This window comes from Psittacula echo, assembly GCF_963264785.1.
Source record: "Psittacula echo genome assembly, chromosome: 1".
Taxonomy (NCBI): Eukaryota; Metazoa; Chordata; class Aves; order Psittaciformes; family Psittacidae; genus Psittacula; species Psittacula echo.
Genome location: NC_137735.1, coordinates 127,082,352 through 127,100,231, shown reverse-complemented (window position 1 = coordinate 127,100,231; position 17,880 = coordinate 127,082,352). Strand labels below are relative to the sequence as shown.

General features: G+C 40.9%; 1 protein-coding gene across 1 annotated transcript in view; it reads left to right on the top strand.

Moving 5' to 3' along the window:
- Nucleotides 1-11,185: 11,185 nt before the first annotated feature.
- The window catches only part of RAB3IP (RAB3A interacting protein), a 34,193-nt gene continuing 27,498 nt past the window's right edge, over nt 11,186-17,880 (top strand). The window contains exon 1 of the mRNA XM_080626146.1: nt 11,186-11,262. The gene's annotated coding sequence lies outside the window, so the exon portion shown is untranslated. The remainder of the gene's footprint in view (nt 11,263-17,880) is intronic.

Sequence of the window (17,880 nt, the reverse complement as noted above, 5' to 3'; positions counted from 1 at the left end):
AGAGAAATTGCAATAATTAAAAGTTAATCTACTAGTAGAGATACCACCGTACTTAGCATCACTCAGTGTGGATTGTGGAAATATACTCTAAAGGAGGATCTTTTATCTCTGCAAGTCACATGGTAGAATACTTCAGAGGATTACAAATGAATTTGTCCACAGGATAAAGCCTGCTGCCCCAACAGATTAATTCTCCGAGTAATGTAAAACCGCATTCAGAAACACTTTGCTTTGCAACTTCTTTGCAATGAAATCAACATAATTTGTTATGTGGTAGTGCTGAGTTTGATATTAGAAATGTTATTATTACTGTGACAGTTATCAGCCTCAGCAATTCTTTTATTGCTGGAAGGCACGGACACACAAAAGCAAACTGATGTCACAGCGTGGGACTTGTCAGTTGGAAGATGGGATCAACACAGCAACCAGGAATAAGGTGTCCAGGAACTGGGCTCAAAAGTCAATGCCTGGATTGACTGTGGGAGCTTTCTTTTAAGACCTACCTCTCTGAAGTGCTACCTACCTTGACCATCTGAAAAAAGTTGTGTGGGTTAACTAATATACACTAATGTAGCTTCAGCTTAAGTGAAAGCTAAATGGCCAAAACGGCAATTGCAGAAGCAAAGGTACATAATGCTGTTCTATGGTCTGTTTTTTCTGAAGTTAATGTCATTCTGCTTCACAAGATGACCGGGGTTTCAAAACTACTTGTACAATGTCAAACATTTAACATTAGATAATTCCCTTGTTTGCCTAAAAATGCAGCCGATTGCACATCCATTTGCATCACCCTCCTTTTGTACACACGGGTTGCTGCAAAACTGTAATTTCCTTTTTTAATGAGGAAGTTATGTTAACAGAATTTTGTATTGTTGCGGACATGGAAGAATACTGATGATTGATACATAGTCGGTGCTTCATAAGGCATATTAATGTCTCCTGCACTTCTTAGGAAGTTAGATTTGAGAAACAAGGATCTCACATCAGAATGTTTCTTTTATAAGAATACCAAAAGTGTTTATTTGTATTAGAGTTAATAATGCATCTTTGTACAACAGTCACGTTTGTTCTCTCAGTCAAGATTTTTGAGGTATCACTAGAAGCGTCATAAGCTCATGTGCTTTTTGGCTTAAGGAGATCAGTTTTCAGTGAGCAGTGTTACATCTCTGAGAGTAGCAAGCGATAACTCCTGTTACCTGTATGGAAATACAATAATAATAATAATGATAATAATAACAACAGCATCAACAGTAATACATAACAATGGATAATACACATAACAGAACAATTGAACCATTCTGTTTCTCCCATTTAATAGTTAATGAGGACAGCTTTGCTTATTCTTTGAAGAAATTCTCTGTGCAGATGTATTTTGATTTGTGTAAATTAAAAACCACCTGTAAGAATGGCAATACAGATTAATGCATGACTTTAAGAGAAAAACACTGTGCAGCAATGGCTGATGCAAACTGTGGTGCAATTTACAATATACAACACTGTTAGATATGCGATTAAACCATGCTGCATCTGACTGGAGAAACTATATCCTTCATTATCTGTATTCAAATCAAAGGGACCTTCAAACCAAAATGTAGAGCCGTGAATGCAACCGGAACTGTAAGGATGGAGGATTTTCATGAGCTGTGTCTTGGGCAGGGAGATTTGTGAAATTATCTACTTGTATGAAAGGGAAGGATGAGACAGAAGAGATTCAAAGAATGAGACAGAGGTTAAGAACAGGCAGAAAAGCACTTGCAGGAAAAAGTGTTTAGAAAAGGCAAGTTCTTTTTAGTTAGGTATTGTCCAGAAAGGACTTGGAACAGTATTGCTGTGTTTGTGAGAATAGGATTATTGGTATTTGCACATAAGGAGGGATTACATCAGGATTGCTGACCACCATCGATTTATTTTTGTAAAGTGAACAATTCATATAAGTTCTTTTTCTTATTTAGCTAGTTCTAGTTTAAAAAAAAAACAACAAAAAAACCAACCAAACAAACAAACAAAAAAAAAAAAACCAAAAAAAAAACCCCAAAACCTAATAATACTTATTGCTATTAAAACTGGAGCCTGATTACACGTGAAAAGGATAAAACTGAGGATTTTTCTCTGTGATCCAGGTGGTCCTGCCAATCCTGTATGGAAGCTAGCTTTGGCTTTCCTCCCTTGCATACTTCAGTGCTAAACATTTCCCTCAGAACTTTCTTTGTTCACTTGCAAATATTGAATAAGAAGGAAAAAAAGAAGGAAGAAAAAAAGAGTATAAAAAGAGAAAGTAGCATCTAAGAAAAAGAACAGTGAGTTTAGTGAACCAACAGACATAAATAACTAGACTTTCCTTTTTCTATGGACAACAAGCCAAATCATTTCTATCTGACCCGCCGCAAACCCTCTCATTCTCCGCTTTATACAACTTTTCACTTAAAAAATGCCTAAGCAGCCAGGGTAGCTTTGCAAAACATGCACTACGCTGTGTTTGTTTACCTTAGTTCAAAATCGAAAGTCTCATTGCTCCCTCAGACACGAGGTTTAGGATCTGAGCCAAGAGCAGATGAAACAAACCCTAGACTCATCATGTCACTGCTGAGCCAGTACATGGCCCAGAACACAGACAGGCATCAAACGGTCCTACGCAAGGAATTTAGTCTTCAGACTCCTCTGAATAGATCCATGCTTTGACTGTTTTAGTGAGGTGATGGAAAACTTTTCCTGCCATGGTGAGTGTGCACACATTTCCAGTCAAGGTAAATAAGACAGATGTAAATGCTAATGGAGACAAGATTCCTAGGAGGCCTGACTTTTAAGGTCACTTTGGAAGGTGCAACAGAGTAATCCTTCTCTTTTGTGGAACTGGAACTGCTCTGGTTTCAATACAATTTCATCATTTTTTACCATCTACTCAACAGAGTAAAGGATTCCAATCTTTTTTCAGAAATGCTTCCCTGCTGCATTGAACTTGCAGAGCACTGCCACCATGAGTGTGCTGAGATGGAGAAGACAGAAAGAGACAAGTAGAAGAAAAGGGCACTCTAAACTGGGAGGTATTCGCATGCCCACTGGAGTGATGTCCATACCAACTAGGTCATGCTGGACAGAAGATTAATAAAACAATATTTCTATCACACAGGGAAATGATTGATACCTGCAAAAATTTTGCCATAAGGCCAGCTCACCTCACTGAGCAGACCGTAGCAATAACTGGCAGCCTTGATTGAAGTCTGCTCTTGAATCTCTGGGTCATTGAGAAAAATAAACAAAGAATTGAAGTCCATTGAAGCCACATCTTCAATTTTATAGCAACTTTGGTGTGAAAGAATGAAGGCCACTATAAAAATCATTATTTAAAATTTATCATGTGACAGATGTTTTGGGGAAGGAGGAAGAAGTGTCATGAATTTCAGTTTAGAGATGAGTAAATAAGGGCACGGGAAGGGTAGCCAGGTGCAAAGCAGATTTGTGAATAAAACATAGGATTCCTGAATTCTCGCCCTATGCTTTTCACTGTTACTATCCAGAGTATTTGGTGGAGCTATTTTCAGAGTCTCATCAGACAAAAGGATTCTTGAGTTTTAACTGTAGTTTTTTCAGAGCTACAAAGTCTGTTTGGCTTTTGGGGGGTTAACTTTTGGGTGAAAATGTATTTTGTATTTTTATTTTCTGATTTCTAAGTACAGGTTTGGCGTTGCTGCTGTCTTCCAACTAGAGACGAGCATGTTGTACTATTTTTAATCGCATTCTGGATCCGTCCTTGGCTTGCTTCTAAAGATAAACGAAACCACATGTCAGTCCTTACATAAGTTGGTAAGGCCATTTCATTATTTTTTTTTTTTGTTTCTTCTGCTTAGTATTAAGTTACATTTATAAGCACCTTCAAAAAGCCTAGACGCATTATTTATTTCATATGCAACAGCAGAATCTGCCCACATGGGCAGCTTACTCGTAGAATCAGTCTTATGACCAAAGTGGAAAACTGTAAACTAACACGCTTGAAGGGGAAATTCTTTTTAATCCGTGTCATTTAATAGCTAATAGAGAATTTATAGTCTTCATTTGTTTGGATCATCCCTTGTTAGTCTGTGTTCTGTGTAGTCCTACAAAGGTTGGGGTTCTTTTTAACACAGTAAAGAATTTGCCATTCTTGTTATATTGCATCAATGAATTCTGCAGGTTGTGTATAGATAATATATGCTGTGTATAAAAGGAATTTATTCCCCAAATTTATAATTTTTTTTGTATTCAAGCCTTGACTCCTGATTAAGGTATACAGGGCTTTAATGAGCATCTACATTTTAGTCATAATTTTAAGCTTCTTTTTCTGATGCCGATATAGTATGTTGACAAGTCTAACAGAGGAGAGAACTATGAAAGTGGTTTGAGGTTTTGATGCTGCAACAGATTATTTAAGTTCATCATCTGAGTCACTCCAAGACAAATGTGAAAGAATCAATATATACGATACAGATAGATATAGATAGAGTTTGGTAAGGCTTTTGAAATATCTTCCTATGACATCTCATAGAAAAGGAGGGACACACTGTCTAGCGTAAACTACTGCAAAGACAATACAAGACTGATATGAAAACCATGCTCATAGTATGATTTTGGATGGATAGTTGTTAAAGTATATCATCTCATCTCAAAGAACCATTCTCAGCTGGACAGGGTACTGGGCCATCTTTTCTAGACTGCTTTTGCCAAGAAAGGTTGGAAAAGATGATTATTAAGGTCCCTTGCAACCTGATATTCTATGATTCTATGATTCTGGTTCTCATAAAGTGCAATAATTAAATTAATGACTTGGCTGATCTAATAGACAGTGCACTTATCAAATTTGTAAAATATTAATGGCCCTTTTTTTTTTTTTTTTTTTAAAGAGCAAGATATAGCTGGCAAATAAAGTTGCTAAGTCACTGTCCATCATATTTGAAAAATCATGGCAGTCAGGTGAAGTTCCTGACGAGTGGAAAAAGGGAAATATAACCCCCATTTTCAAGAAGAGGAAAATGGATGACCCAGGGAATTACAGACCAGTCAGTCTTACCTCTGTGCCTGGCAAAATCTTGGAGCAGATTCTCCTGGAAGGCATGCTAAGGCATATCAAAAACAACAAGGTGTTTGGTGACAGCCAGCGTGGCTTCACTAAGGGGAAATCCTGCCTGACCAATTTGGTGGCCTTCTACTATGGGGCTACGGAACTGGTGGACAGGGGTAGAGCAGTTGATGTCATCTACCTGGATTTGTGCAAAGTGTTTGACACTGTCCCACATGACATCCTTGTCTCTAAATTGGAGAGATACCAATTTGATGGGTGGACCACTCGGTGGATAAAGAACTGGCTGGATGGCCACACACAAAGAGTTGTGGTCAATGGCTCATGTCCGGCTGGAGACTGGTAACGAGTGGTGTCCCTCAGAGATCGGTGTTGGGACTGGTCTTGTTCAACATCTTTGTCAGTGACATGGACAGTGGGATTGAGTGCGCCCTCAGCAAGTTTGCCGATGACACCAAGCTGTGTGGTTCGGTTGATACGCCGGAGGGAAGGGATGCCATCCAGAGGGACCTCGACACACTTGTGAGGTGGGCTGATGCCAACCTTATGAAGTTTAACCATGCCAAGTGCGAGGTCCTACACCTGAGTCGGACCAATTCGAGGCACAGCTACAGGTTAGGCAGAGGAGAGATTCAGAGCAGCCCTGCAGAGAAGGACTTGGGGGTGTTGGTTGATGAAAAACTGAACACGAGCCGGCCTCAGTGTGCGCTCACAGCCCAGAAAGCCAACCGTATCCTGGGCTGCATCAAAAGGAGCATGACCAGCAGGTCAAAGGAGGTGATCCTGCCCCTCTGCTCTGCTCTCGTGAGACCTCACTTGGAGTATTGTGTGCAGTTCTGGTGTCCTCAACATAAAAAGGACATGGAACTGTTGGAACAAGTCCAGAGGAGGGCCACGAGGATGATCAGGGGACTGGAGCACCTCCTGTATGGAGACAGGCTGAGAAAGTTGGGGCTGTTCAGCCTGGAGAAGAGAAGGCTGCGTGGAGACCTCATAGCAGCCTTCCAGTATCTGAAGGGGGCCTACAAGGATGCTGGGGATGGACTCTTCATTAGGGACTATAGTGATAGGGTCAAGGGGTAACGGGTTCAAACTTGAGCAGAGGAAGTTTAGATTGGATATAAGAAAGAAGTTCTTTACTGAGAGGGTGGTGAGGCACTGGAATGGGTTGCCCAGGAAGAATGCTCCATCCTTGACGGTGTTCAAGCCCGGGTTGGATGAGGCCTTTGGTGACATGGTTTAGAGGGGTTGGAACTTGATGATCTTAAGGTCCTTTCCAACCCTAAATATTCTATGATTCTATAAGATTAGAATTCAATAAGAATCAATAGACATAAAAGAAAGTTTACAAGTAAAGTTGTACACAAGTTGGAGAAAGACCGGTTAAGCAGCATTCTGCTGCCATAAGGAAAAAAGCAAGGGATCTTTGCTAGGATGTATAAGCAGGTGTGTAATATGTAAAGGCAGTGCTGTTCAAACAGTAGCTGGAGTGCTGGGCCTGGACTTGAGCATTGTTCTCCTACAATGAGGAGGTGAGGGCCCACAGGAAAAAGCCCAGAGAGAATAATAAAAAACTACTGGGGGTCTAAAACCCAACACCTGTGAGGAAAGATTAAAATAACTGTGTTTATTCTTTGAGAAAATTGAGGGCATAGATGCTGCCATCAAACACCCTGAAGATTGTTGCTTCCTGCATCCACTGAGATAAACTCATTTCCTCTTGTCCTACACGGCAGCAAAGGGGATAAGGTTAGACTTTGGAAAGTATTTCTGAATCCAAGGTTAGTTTGGCACTGGAATGCACTGGTTAGGGAGGCTGTGCTGTCTTCCATCACTGGTAGTTTTGAGAAAGAGTTTCAAGGTTAGTTAATATCAGTCCTGCCTATTTGCTATTATTTTGTGTTTATTTTGGCAGGTAGATTTAAAGAAAAACACACATCTCACTGGTTTTAGTGTTCTATCAGTTAAATCAGGAAGAGCAGCAAAAAGATAAGAGCTGTAGTTTTAGGACTACCATAGGCTGGATGCCTATTTATGCCAATGTGCCAATTAGATTTGCTTTCCAAATGATTAGCTAAATGTTGAAGTAGTATGCCTGACTGGGGAATTCTTGTCTATACAGTGGTTCCCAAACCTGCTAACACCGTTTCAGCTGAGCTTGTAGAAAAGGGGGGAGGGGAATAGCTCTAAAACAGATAAGATTTATAGTCTCGTGTACCTTTTTTGTATGTAACTTTACTTCTTTACACTGTGCAATGCATGCATGAATTTTACTAACAGATTCATCCTGTGGTTTGCTTGAGTTTGTTGTTTTATAACATCTTCATTGAAAGGGAAATAATAATTACAGCTTATTCGGTATTAAAAAGGAATAAAACCCCCCACAAACAATAAAAGAAACAAGTAGGAAGTATCATAGAGAAGTAGCAAATAAGAATTCAATATTTGCCTGCTTTATTTGCCCATGAAATTGTTGAGATATCCTCCCCCATCACATGTTTGAGCATCTACTATAAAGAGAACAACTATCTCATTCTTTTATTTCTCCCAACCTGTAGGAGGAAAAATTTGATTAGCTGTTGGCATTTGTGTTTGTATATAGATGAGAAACTTTAGTTAAATTCAGATCAAAGAAAAATTATGTACTTAGTTTCTTTCAAGTCCTGCAGCCCTTCTTGCCTTCAACAGAGAAGCCTACCAGTAGTCTGGGGCTACCTTCTCCAAAACACTTGTCTGTTGTGCTTTTTACTCCCTTGAAGCAGTATTCCTAGGTTCAGTGGATTGTAACTATTAGCAGCTTCACTAGAAGACTTTCTCTTGGGTGGTTCAAATGCAACAGAAGACCTGGGCCGAGAGATGCAGTTCAGAGGGACTCTGTGCAGTGCAGGAAATGTTCGCAATGATGTTTACCATATTTTGCACAAGTATGACTGGAGAGAAGCTACAAGGGGGAGACTGCCAGTTGTTAGTACACAGATTACTTAGAGCCAAGACTGCACCAAGGTACCCGTCCAGCTTTCTAACTAGCTACAGAATGGGAATTTCTGATTTGGGGCATTTAACCACACCAATGAGTTCAAAAGGAACAGGTAAACTGATTGAACACACTGAGTGAATAGATTTGATGGGAGCAGCAAATACTAGTGTTCATTAGAAAAAGTGTGGTTTCTGCTAAGTCCATACTCCAGATTTTGTACATTGTGCTGTTTTGATGAATGCTCCTTTCAGATTACATCTATGTAATCAGAGAAAGCACCCATGGCATATATTATTCCACCAAAGCTGCAAATCGTATATAATTTTCCACCGGCAACAGTGTTCCCTCTTGCTTAGAACAACAGTGATTCATGGTTATATTTCTAAAAGGATTTCCAGTTTTCCTGGTTGCCAGGGACCTGAGAGCACTAAAAAGCCTTAATCATCCTGATCAGCCTCATCTGGAGCCCCTACTCAGCCATCATTTTCCCATTGTGGGCAGGGATTCCAGGGCTCCATTTAAGCTCAGGCCCAGGCCACCAGGATTTGACTGTGCTTTATCTTGGGTAAGTCTATCTTGTTTGCTCCTTCCTTGGTGGAGCCTCAGGCCTACATTATAGGTGTAGCTCTACACATAGCTGTCTAGTTCTGCCTCTTGCTTTTCCTGGTAAGACTTCCTGGGTGGATCCTGGACTTGGTTTAACATGTCACCTTGTGTGATGGTCCCTGGGTGTATGACTAAGTCTGTTGCTATCACCGCCCTAGCCCTGCTCTTGACTGTGCCCTCACTGATGGGGTTATCCTTGGCTCCCAGCTGATGATGCCTGGAGGAACAACCCTGCTTTGACACTGATGTGCAGCTCAGGAAGGAGCCAAAGGCTGGGTAAAAGTACTCTTTTAAAATAGATTAAAGAAAAAAAAATTACTTACTTTTCATTTATGTTTCTGGATTTAATCTAGTTTCAACTTTTAATTTTAAGCACATAAATTATATTTTCTGTGGTTTGTTACTGCCTGACTTTTTAAAGTATTACGTACAACAAAATACAGGAGTACTTTGACAAAATAAATCTCTTGGTGATTAATTTTAGCATAATCAAATGTCTTTGAACTGTATAGCTTTTATTTCTTGAAATGCAAGATGTCTAATCTGGTTAAGACAGCAGACTCATGCTAAGTACAGTCACTGTACAGGATTAAGAACTATAGGATTACAGATCCTAATTATAGACTCTTATCAGTTTACTCTGTCTTAATGCATTGTTTTCAACTTCTGACTCCACTGTTTTGCAATCATGTTTTTAATGACCTTTCTGATGAACCTTTTAATTTGGTAAACCTGTATTCTGAGAGCACTGCTTGGGTTCTAGTGCATGTCAGTATTAGCAAATTAAATAAATTCAAAGGTTTTCAAACTGCTTCCAGAAAAGTTGTAGATGATGATTTTCTGTAGCAATTTTTTGCTGCCTGAGCCCCCTTGTAGTCGGTGTAGTTTTACATACTCAAAAGGAATTTAGAAGGTCTTAGTATTTACAGTTAATATATTTACTTAATGATGAATGGCATTGATACGTTTGCCTTTTGACATCTCTTTGTCATATTATTTTTCCCCAGTGAACTTCTTGCTTAGTGAATGCTGTGTGAATGTGCCACAGAGAACTTTATTTGTCTATGGCTATGTCCTGTAGTACTGGCCAAACAGGATTCTTTCACATTCAGTAGAAAGCTGTCAAGATAATTAACGTTTCCATTATTGACTGGAATGTGGCCTAGATTCCTTGACTGTTGAATGTTATGAGATCTTGTTTACATCAGTTTTTTGCTAAAGTTCCTCACCATTGTAGTTTATGGCTCACTTCAGCTGAAACTAACAACAAGGCAAGTACATTGTCCAGCCAATACTGCTGTCATTGGAAGCATATTTTTTGGCACTGTAATCAGAGCAGTGGTAAAACGTAGACCTGTTTATAGCAGCTTTCCAACATTTTGCCTACTGTTTTTAAAGGCACAGGAAACACTGAACAGTAAAGACCAGGACTTCTAAAGGAAAAAAATTAAGGACGGTTGTTAACCTCTGAGAGGCAGGAAAATTGCCCCAGCTACCCTGCTTGTGTCAGAATGGCTGTAATGACAGCTTAAGGGCATAGGCAAGCCAAGATGAGAGGTAGTAGTAATATGTCTATCAGACAAACTAGTAGAGCTGGAAACTCACATCTTTTTAGCAGGTGAGCTCTATTTTTGCACTTTATGTGGCCTTATTTCACGAGTCTTCTGTATATAAATTACAGTTCAGTCTTTAATTATTACGTACATTAGGCAGGCTTAGAACCTGATTTGGAGCAGTGCGTGCCCTGTGAATGAAAATCAGTGGATAATGAACTGGCATATATTGCATTTTCTCATTTTTAATTGTGTAAGCCTGTGCTTTTGTTACCATGTGCTATTAAATACAGAATTATTAACTTCCTTGTGTTTATCACGGCAGCAAAACAGTCAGTATTTAACAGCCCTGTCCTTGCCTGCCCTTGAACAGAAGCAGTGTTTTAGCTAACACTCTTTCAGTAGAGGCACAGAAATTTTGGCAGATGTCTCCTGATGCCACGAAGTGCTTGCAGCCTGCCCATTTGCCCCCTCCCTTCGTGTGAAACGTGGTGTCTGACTGCACTTGTGCCCTCCTCTGTGTCACTCGTGACTCTGGTACCTTTCCAGCCAGGCCCTAAGGAAACAGCTTTGAGTTATCAGTATTTAGTTTAGTTCATCTAACAGGATTTCATGGACAGTGTTTGCTGTGGGCTGCTCTGGCACCACTGGCAGAGAAGGGATGGAGGCTGCCTCGATCCATTCCAGCCGTGCAACGTGCTTGCTTTTCCTCAGCCTCTGATTAGACCTCTTGGCTCCCTGAAACCCCGACTGCCTGATGACTCTGACGAGTGTGGAGGAAAAGCCTCCACGAACATGTCCCTCACCAGTGGTTTGTGTCATGGGTGGAGGAGGGCACACAGGGACGCTGCTCTGACCAGCCTTGCCTCCCGGCTCCAGGGCTATAGGATCGCGTACCCCGGGGTCAGTTACCCCCACCCCGCTAGGGGGCAGTGGCGGCTGAGGGGTCGCACACACCTGCCCCCCGCACCCCGCTGCAAACGGTGCGCATGCGCGGCGGTTGCCCGGCGCCCCGCCCCCTCAGGTTGTGTGAGGGGACGCGGTGCGGCGGCGGCCGCTCTCTCGGGGCTCGGCAGGTATGTGGCGGCGGGGCTGCGCGGCAAAGCCCAGCTGGCGGGACGGGGGCGGCTGGCAGAGCTGCGGATCCCCGCTACCGCTGCTGCACCTGCCTGGCGCCGCGCTGCCGGGAGCCTGAGCCCGGGCGGGCGGAGCCAGCGACGCCTGGGAGGGCTGCCTCTTGCCGTGATGCGGTGCCCGGGCTTCCCCGTCGCACATCTCCTGTGGGGGCCGGGGCTGGGAGTGCCTCTCAGAAGAGCTCGGGGTCAGCGGGCGGTCCGGGCCGTGCCGCTGTGGCCGTCTCCGGCGGGAAGGAGCCGCTGGCACGGCCGCCCCTGATTCCGTCGGGGCTTGCGTGCCTGCGACGGGGGCAGCCGGCGGCGCGGGTGCGCTCGGACCCAGAGCCAACCGCCGTCGAAGGCAGAGCTGGGCAGGAGTAGTTCTCGGGGTCACCCTGTAAGGTGTCGGGCGCACCTGCCGCGGGAGAGCTCCTGGCAGCGTTGGACAAAGAGCCGTAGTCGCACGCCTGGGGCCGGTGGCTCGGAAAAGCCGCCCTGCCCTCAGAGCTGCCAGCGCGGCGGTGGCGCGCGGGAGGCGGTGTAGGGCCCGTAGGGAAGGGCGGCCGGGCAGGAGTGGCTGAAGTGAGGAGAGGAAGCTAAGCCGGTGCTATAGATCTCTCGGCCGGTGGGGAAGGAGGTGCGGGGGAGCGGCAGGGCAAGGCAGGGCCACTCGGTGAGTCCACGAACTTCGCCCCCCTCCCTCTAGGCCCGGGGCGGCGTCGCCGAGGGGTGCCAAAGGCAGCGGGTTGGGGATCAGAGGGAAGCTTTGCTTCGTGGGACTGTGGAGCTGTGCTCTCTGGTAGCGTTACTGGTAGCGTTAGGGTCTTAGAGCAATATTGAGGATAATGCCTGGTCGCCGATAAGTAGTCTTGTAAGCTATAGTAGTTAAGCAGCGGGGATTTCAGTTACCCTGAATTTCGTAATGTGACAGAGTGACGCTCGGAAAGGAAATTCTGGTTACGAGTTGATTGGAAGTGGTGAGCGGTGCAGAAATTTGTGCTGCCTAAGTGCTGATGCTCCACTAGTTCCCCGAGAGTCGCAGGGCTCTGGAAGCAGGAGAACACCGAATGGCCAAAGCGTTAATGATACCCTCGATGCTCCTCTTGCTGACAAAAAGCATCAGTGTTATCATCGGTTTGAGACTGTTGTCTGTTCTGTTTGCAGATAGTGTAACAAGCTTTATATTGGTTGTTTTGACTGCTGTGTTCATTTGCAAGCGTGTTCTTAATATCAAAAGTATTAGAAATATCAGAAACGGTCATCTAGATAGCTAAAATAATTAATCTTCCACAGACTTGCCATAACTGTGAGATTACCAGCTTGTCTTGAAGCAGATGTAAGGTTATTCAGTCTAGAAGCATGTATTGGCACCTACCATCTGTTCAAATATTTGTATGCCTCGGTAAAATGTAGGGCAAAGCCTGAGGTCTTGCTGCTTTAATGTTTTTATTGTTGTTTTTGTTACAGATCTTTTTAATGAGTTCTGGGAAGGGTTAAATTGGGCTTTCTGTATTTGTGTCTTGGCAGTCATTCATCTGCTGTGCTTGGTTAATGTTACCTAGAGAGCAAAGAAGGATAAATAATTTACTGTTCTCATTATGCTTTTAATAAATAACAAATGGGAGTGGACCTCACAGCTGTGGCTGAAATATTCATCTTGTTACACTATATTTAAAAGGTGATTTTTTTCTTTTCTGTAGGGAAACAGTCACAATAAGCCTTTTGATTATAGATTGCAGCTATCTTTGTAGCTTTTATTGACTTGATGTAAAATTCATGTAAAATGCCAGATGAGCTGGTCTTACTGTTTGTTCCACTTAATGTTTATGGATTTTTCCAAAAAGGAAATGTGTACTTTGGATTTTTATTTTTAAGACCCTTTTTAATATGGCATTTAAAATCTTGTCTTACTGTATGTAGCTTGACTATAACTTACATTAGACGCTTCAATAATAGGCTAACTGTGTTTTTCAGAAATTAAGAAAATGTTTCTTTAAATGCACTTGGAGATACATTTAGAAAGCTTTGCATATCATGAAAATTTTGACCATTTTTACTTAATTAATTGCTTTTGGTGCTGACTGAAAACGAGAGGGTCTTTAGGTTCAAGTCTTGGCAAGAATGATACTACAGTCACTGTGGACAGGCTTAAACCTGAGATGGGATTCTGAAGTTGTTTCCAAGATAAGGCAGAACAATGCTCAATCTTAAAAAGAACAGCGTCTGCAAAGAGAGTCGTATTTGCAGTTAAATTAGCTTGATTTAGGTAGTCTGTGAACTGAACAGCATTATTTAAATGCTTGTTTACAATAAAAGTTTGAAGTATCCTACCTTGCAAAACACTGATTTTTCTGTAGTAAGAGGTGTACTATCTGCCAGACTCTAAACCATGTTTATTTATAGATTTCACAAACACTTCATAAATATAGGTTGTAGAATCTTGTGTGCTGCTTGTTTCTGTGAGACACTTGCTGCCCGCACTTTAGTTTTTCTAGTTGAAGATATGCTTGTAGTAAAGTTTTAAAAAGGTTTTTCTGTTTAATCATCAGTTCGGCACAACAAAAAATCCTCTATAAAGTCTTGCTATCACATAGACTACATGCTGCTTTTAAAATGGTGTGAAATCATGTTTTAGATGTCTAATGTGAGAATAAAGAACAGAAAAAGACCCATAGCAAACCATTATATGACAACAGTCGTGGGAATGCAGTAAAAAAATATTCTCCTGTTGAACCAAATGTGGTTTCACTAGCTCTTAAATTCTGTAGACTTGCCTAGCTTACAGTTTACCTCCTGTTTACCATCTTGCCCAATTTACTATCTGTTGGTAAAAATGTGGTGTAAGGTCACTTGCAAATTACAAGTAGAATATGCAGAGACTGGAGTAGGTCAGTGCTTTCTTTTCTCTGGTATCTTACCAGTTAAAAAAAAAAAAAAAAAAAAAGATGTTGCGAGTTTGGGCTACATAATTGCAAAATTGTAAAGGCAGGAATTGGTTTTTGTTCTCCTTGAGGGAATTCCTATGCCAAATCTTGACTTGTGTTTATACAATGAACTGGCATTGATATCACTGTTTAAACTTGGATTCTGTGGCCCAGCTTAAATATGAAACAGTTTATGAAAAAAAAAAAAACCAAAACCCAAAATCCACCAAACTTCGTCCTGTGCCAGCATCTGATGAATATCTCATACTGGATACCTGTAACTGAATTGGTTTTGAATTTTAAATTAATGTGCATATATGCCTTACAACACTTTTACTTCTTAAGCTGTTTGCTTGCATCTCACAGTTATAGGTATGGCATAGCAGTACTTAATTGAACTGCTTCTTTAAAAGGTATTTATTAGTCCAGTACTCTAATTCCTGATGGAGTTCTTTAGAGCTTAAAACGTATTACACTCCTGACTGTAAAATGCCAAATATTTTGAATTATATTTGGTTTTTTTTAACCCACTGAGGAGAATGCAGGCCCAATGGTGGACTAATGCCAGTCCTTTTGAGGAACTGCTACAGAAAAATCCACTTTCCTCCCTCCTCCCAGATTAACTAAAGCAAATATAGGAGTCCAATAAGGGAAGTCCTTGAGACTTTATTACGTTTTGAAAGGCCTGCTGTGTGAAAATTAAAACACTATAGCAAATAATCACCTTTTTTTAGTAAATGCTAACTAGAATTTACTTTTCATCAAAATGCTTAGAAACAGCAACTTCTTTTTCCTTATGTGATTCCCCCCCCCCCCCCCATTCTGTTATGATGGTGCTCTTTACTATTAAAGCTAGAAATGAGATTTCTTTTTTTTTTATGCGTGAAATGTTTGGCGCTGGCATTGCTTTTAAACAGGCTATAACACGAGATTGTTCAAACTTGTCATCTTCAGCCTGTTTTGTATTTAAAAGCAATCTGTGAAAGATGAACTCCAGAGTTTGTAGTAGGCAGTTTTCAACAATACTTTTTTTTTTTTTTTCCCCCTCCTTCCCAAAAGCCAACACAAATTACAGCTTTTCAGGAAGCTTTTAGATGTTTACTATTGACTGCTTTGATTCAGGCAAGTAGCTGGACCCCTCTTAGAGTAATAACAGGAAAATTAGATTAAACAGTTTGATTTGACTGCTGTTGAAAATGTTTGCAGTTCTTTTTTCCTATTAGAAGCTGTAGAAATGGGTTAAACTGGCTGTTGTTAAACTGTTTTCTTTGTAGTATGTTTTTGTTTAGATAAAATAACAATTTGGGCGTAGTTTCCTCATGCAGTTATGTGGGTAGTCAGCAGTGCAAATGTGGCAATAGAGAGTAAAAAGTTGCAACATTTGGACAGCTTCCACCAAATTTGCGTTATTTCCAGATGAAAGTATAAGGAAATTATTTTGGTGATTCATCCTGATTTATTACACTACTTGAATTTTTACATCATCCAAATTGCATCCTATCAACTAAGAGAAACATAATCATGTATTTGGCAGGCACGAATGCTGTTCCAAACTTTCACCATGTATTAATGTGGTGGAAAAAGTATTAAGAAAATTCACAATTTTGTTTAATAAGTGTGATGCCCTGAAATATCAGAATATCAGCTTTTGTTCACAGTAGCAGAAGTACTACTGTAGAGTGCTGTGCCAACACTTTGTTTTTTTACACACTGTCAGCTTGGCTCATAGTAAAAGTTCTCTGCATACCATGTGCTTCATGTTCCTTCACAGCAAGGCTGTTCACTGCTGCCTTAGTCAATAATACAGACCCCTCACTCCAAGACTTAACCAAGCCCATAACCCTTAATGACACTGAAACTTAATGTGCTTTCCCCTCACTCCTTTTGTTTACCATTACTTTGAAGAGTTCTTTCCCAAAAGAGAGCTTTTATTTTTCGGACTGCCTAGCTTTTTGCATTAATGCTTGGTTTCATTAGTGCATAATGTGTGTTCAGCTGATGTCTGGGTAACAAGGTAATGGTGATGGGTCTTGAAACTGTGATGTTTAATGTGGGCTTCTTTGTCTTGTATGGATGGTGTACCCAGCTTCTGCCTGCTTCCTGCTAAGTGAGAAGTAATGCTAGAAAGGAAAAAAGTTGTGAATGGAAAGTGTTTTACACAGATGGTATGCTTATGAGTGCCCATTTGACAGGCTATGGGAAAAGTTTAGCTGAGGGACTTATTTTCAGCTCTGCCAGGAATAACTTGTATAACTTTTTTACTTAGTGTAGCAGAAAGAGCTTGTTTTTTGATAACCGTGAAGTTATGCATGGATTTACTTACTCATAAATCTCACTTGTCTGTTTAGGCTGAGACTGGTATTTAATGTATTAACAGGGTGATAGTCTTGTAAATAAAATGCCATAATCTTTTTTTCTAATTATTAAAACCACTGCAGGATATAAGGCAGGTTAGGTGGAAAAGCTGTAGGAAAGGAGTTAAGTGGAACATTTCTTATAGGAGTAGGAGCATGTAGATGAGATAGATTTGTTTATTTATTTTTACAGACATAACTACTTGACTTATCAGATTGATATGGTGGTCTGGAGGGGGAGCCAGAAATGCATTTGAGCATTTGGAAGATAAGCAGGCTTCTAATCATTTTTCTCTGTGTGAGCCAGCATGACTTTGTGCATTTCATAACATAACTGAATTTCTGTAAATTATCATAAAGATACAGAATGGTAGATCTTTGAGCTTATAATTTACTTGATGTACTTAAAGTATTTCCTACAAACAGCCCTAAGGTTTGTGTAGGTAATTTTTTGTTTTTTTGTTGTGTAAGGTATATTAAAAATTGACAAATAAGTTTTCCTGAGCCTTTTTTTCTTGGAAATTGCTAAATAGTGTTTTTTAAAAAATGGATTTGGGGCAAAAGAAGATTTCCTAGAAAATTTCAGCCCAAGGGGGTATGCAACTGAAAACAACCAGTGATAGTGGTGGTGCAAAATACTAAGGTACCATAAGCGAACATCAAGTCAGACTGTGAGTTTTCAGTGGTACTAGGAATGTGTGTTTCAAACTTGACATAAAAACAGTGGTCAGCAGAGGGGAAGATGTGGCAGAAGAGTTGTTCGTGTTTTGCTTTCAGCTGTTTTCTCAATCTCTGCTTCTGTTGGGTGTTTTTTGGTGCACTTTCCTAGGTGCTGTAGGCATAGAAAAGGCCAAGGCATCCAGAGCCTTTCTACATCCCTATTCAGAAATCTGCATCTTCTGTTAATTGTGAAGACTGGAATCCAAAGAACTGGAACATCTTGGTGGTGTTGCCAGTAGAGTAGTATTGGGTATGGCTTACTTGGTGGTGAGAACAATGAAAGCAAATGTATTTGTGTAGATGTGAGCCTTACTTTGAGACTGGCAAGGTGGGTATTTTTCAACTGGGCTAATGAACTTTAAAAACTGCTTCTGCAGTTTTGTGTTTTGACGATGTCAATATTTTAGCTTATTAATTGTAAACCACATGTTATAGTTGCACTGTAGGGCTGAAAACATTATTGAAATTTAACCTTGAAGAAGTGTCCTGTGGCTCTGGCAGTGCTGCCATTTTAATTTGTTGACTCAACAAATTAACAAGGCTTTATCATTACATACAGCTTTAGTTATTATTCTTATAAT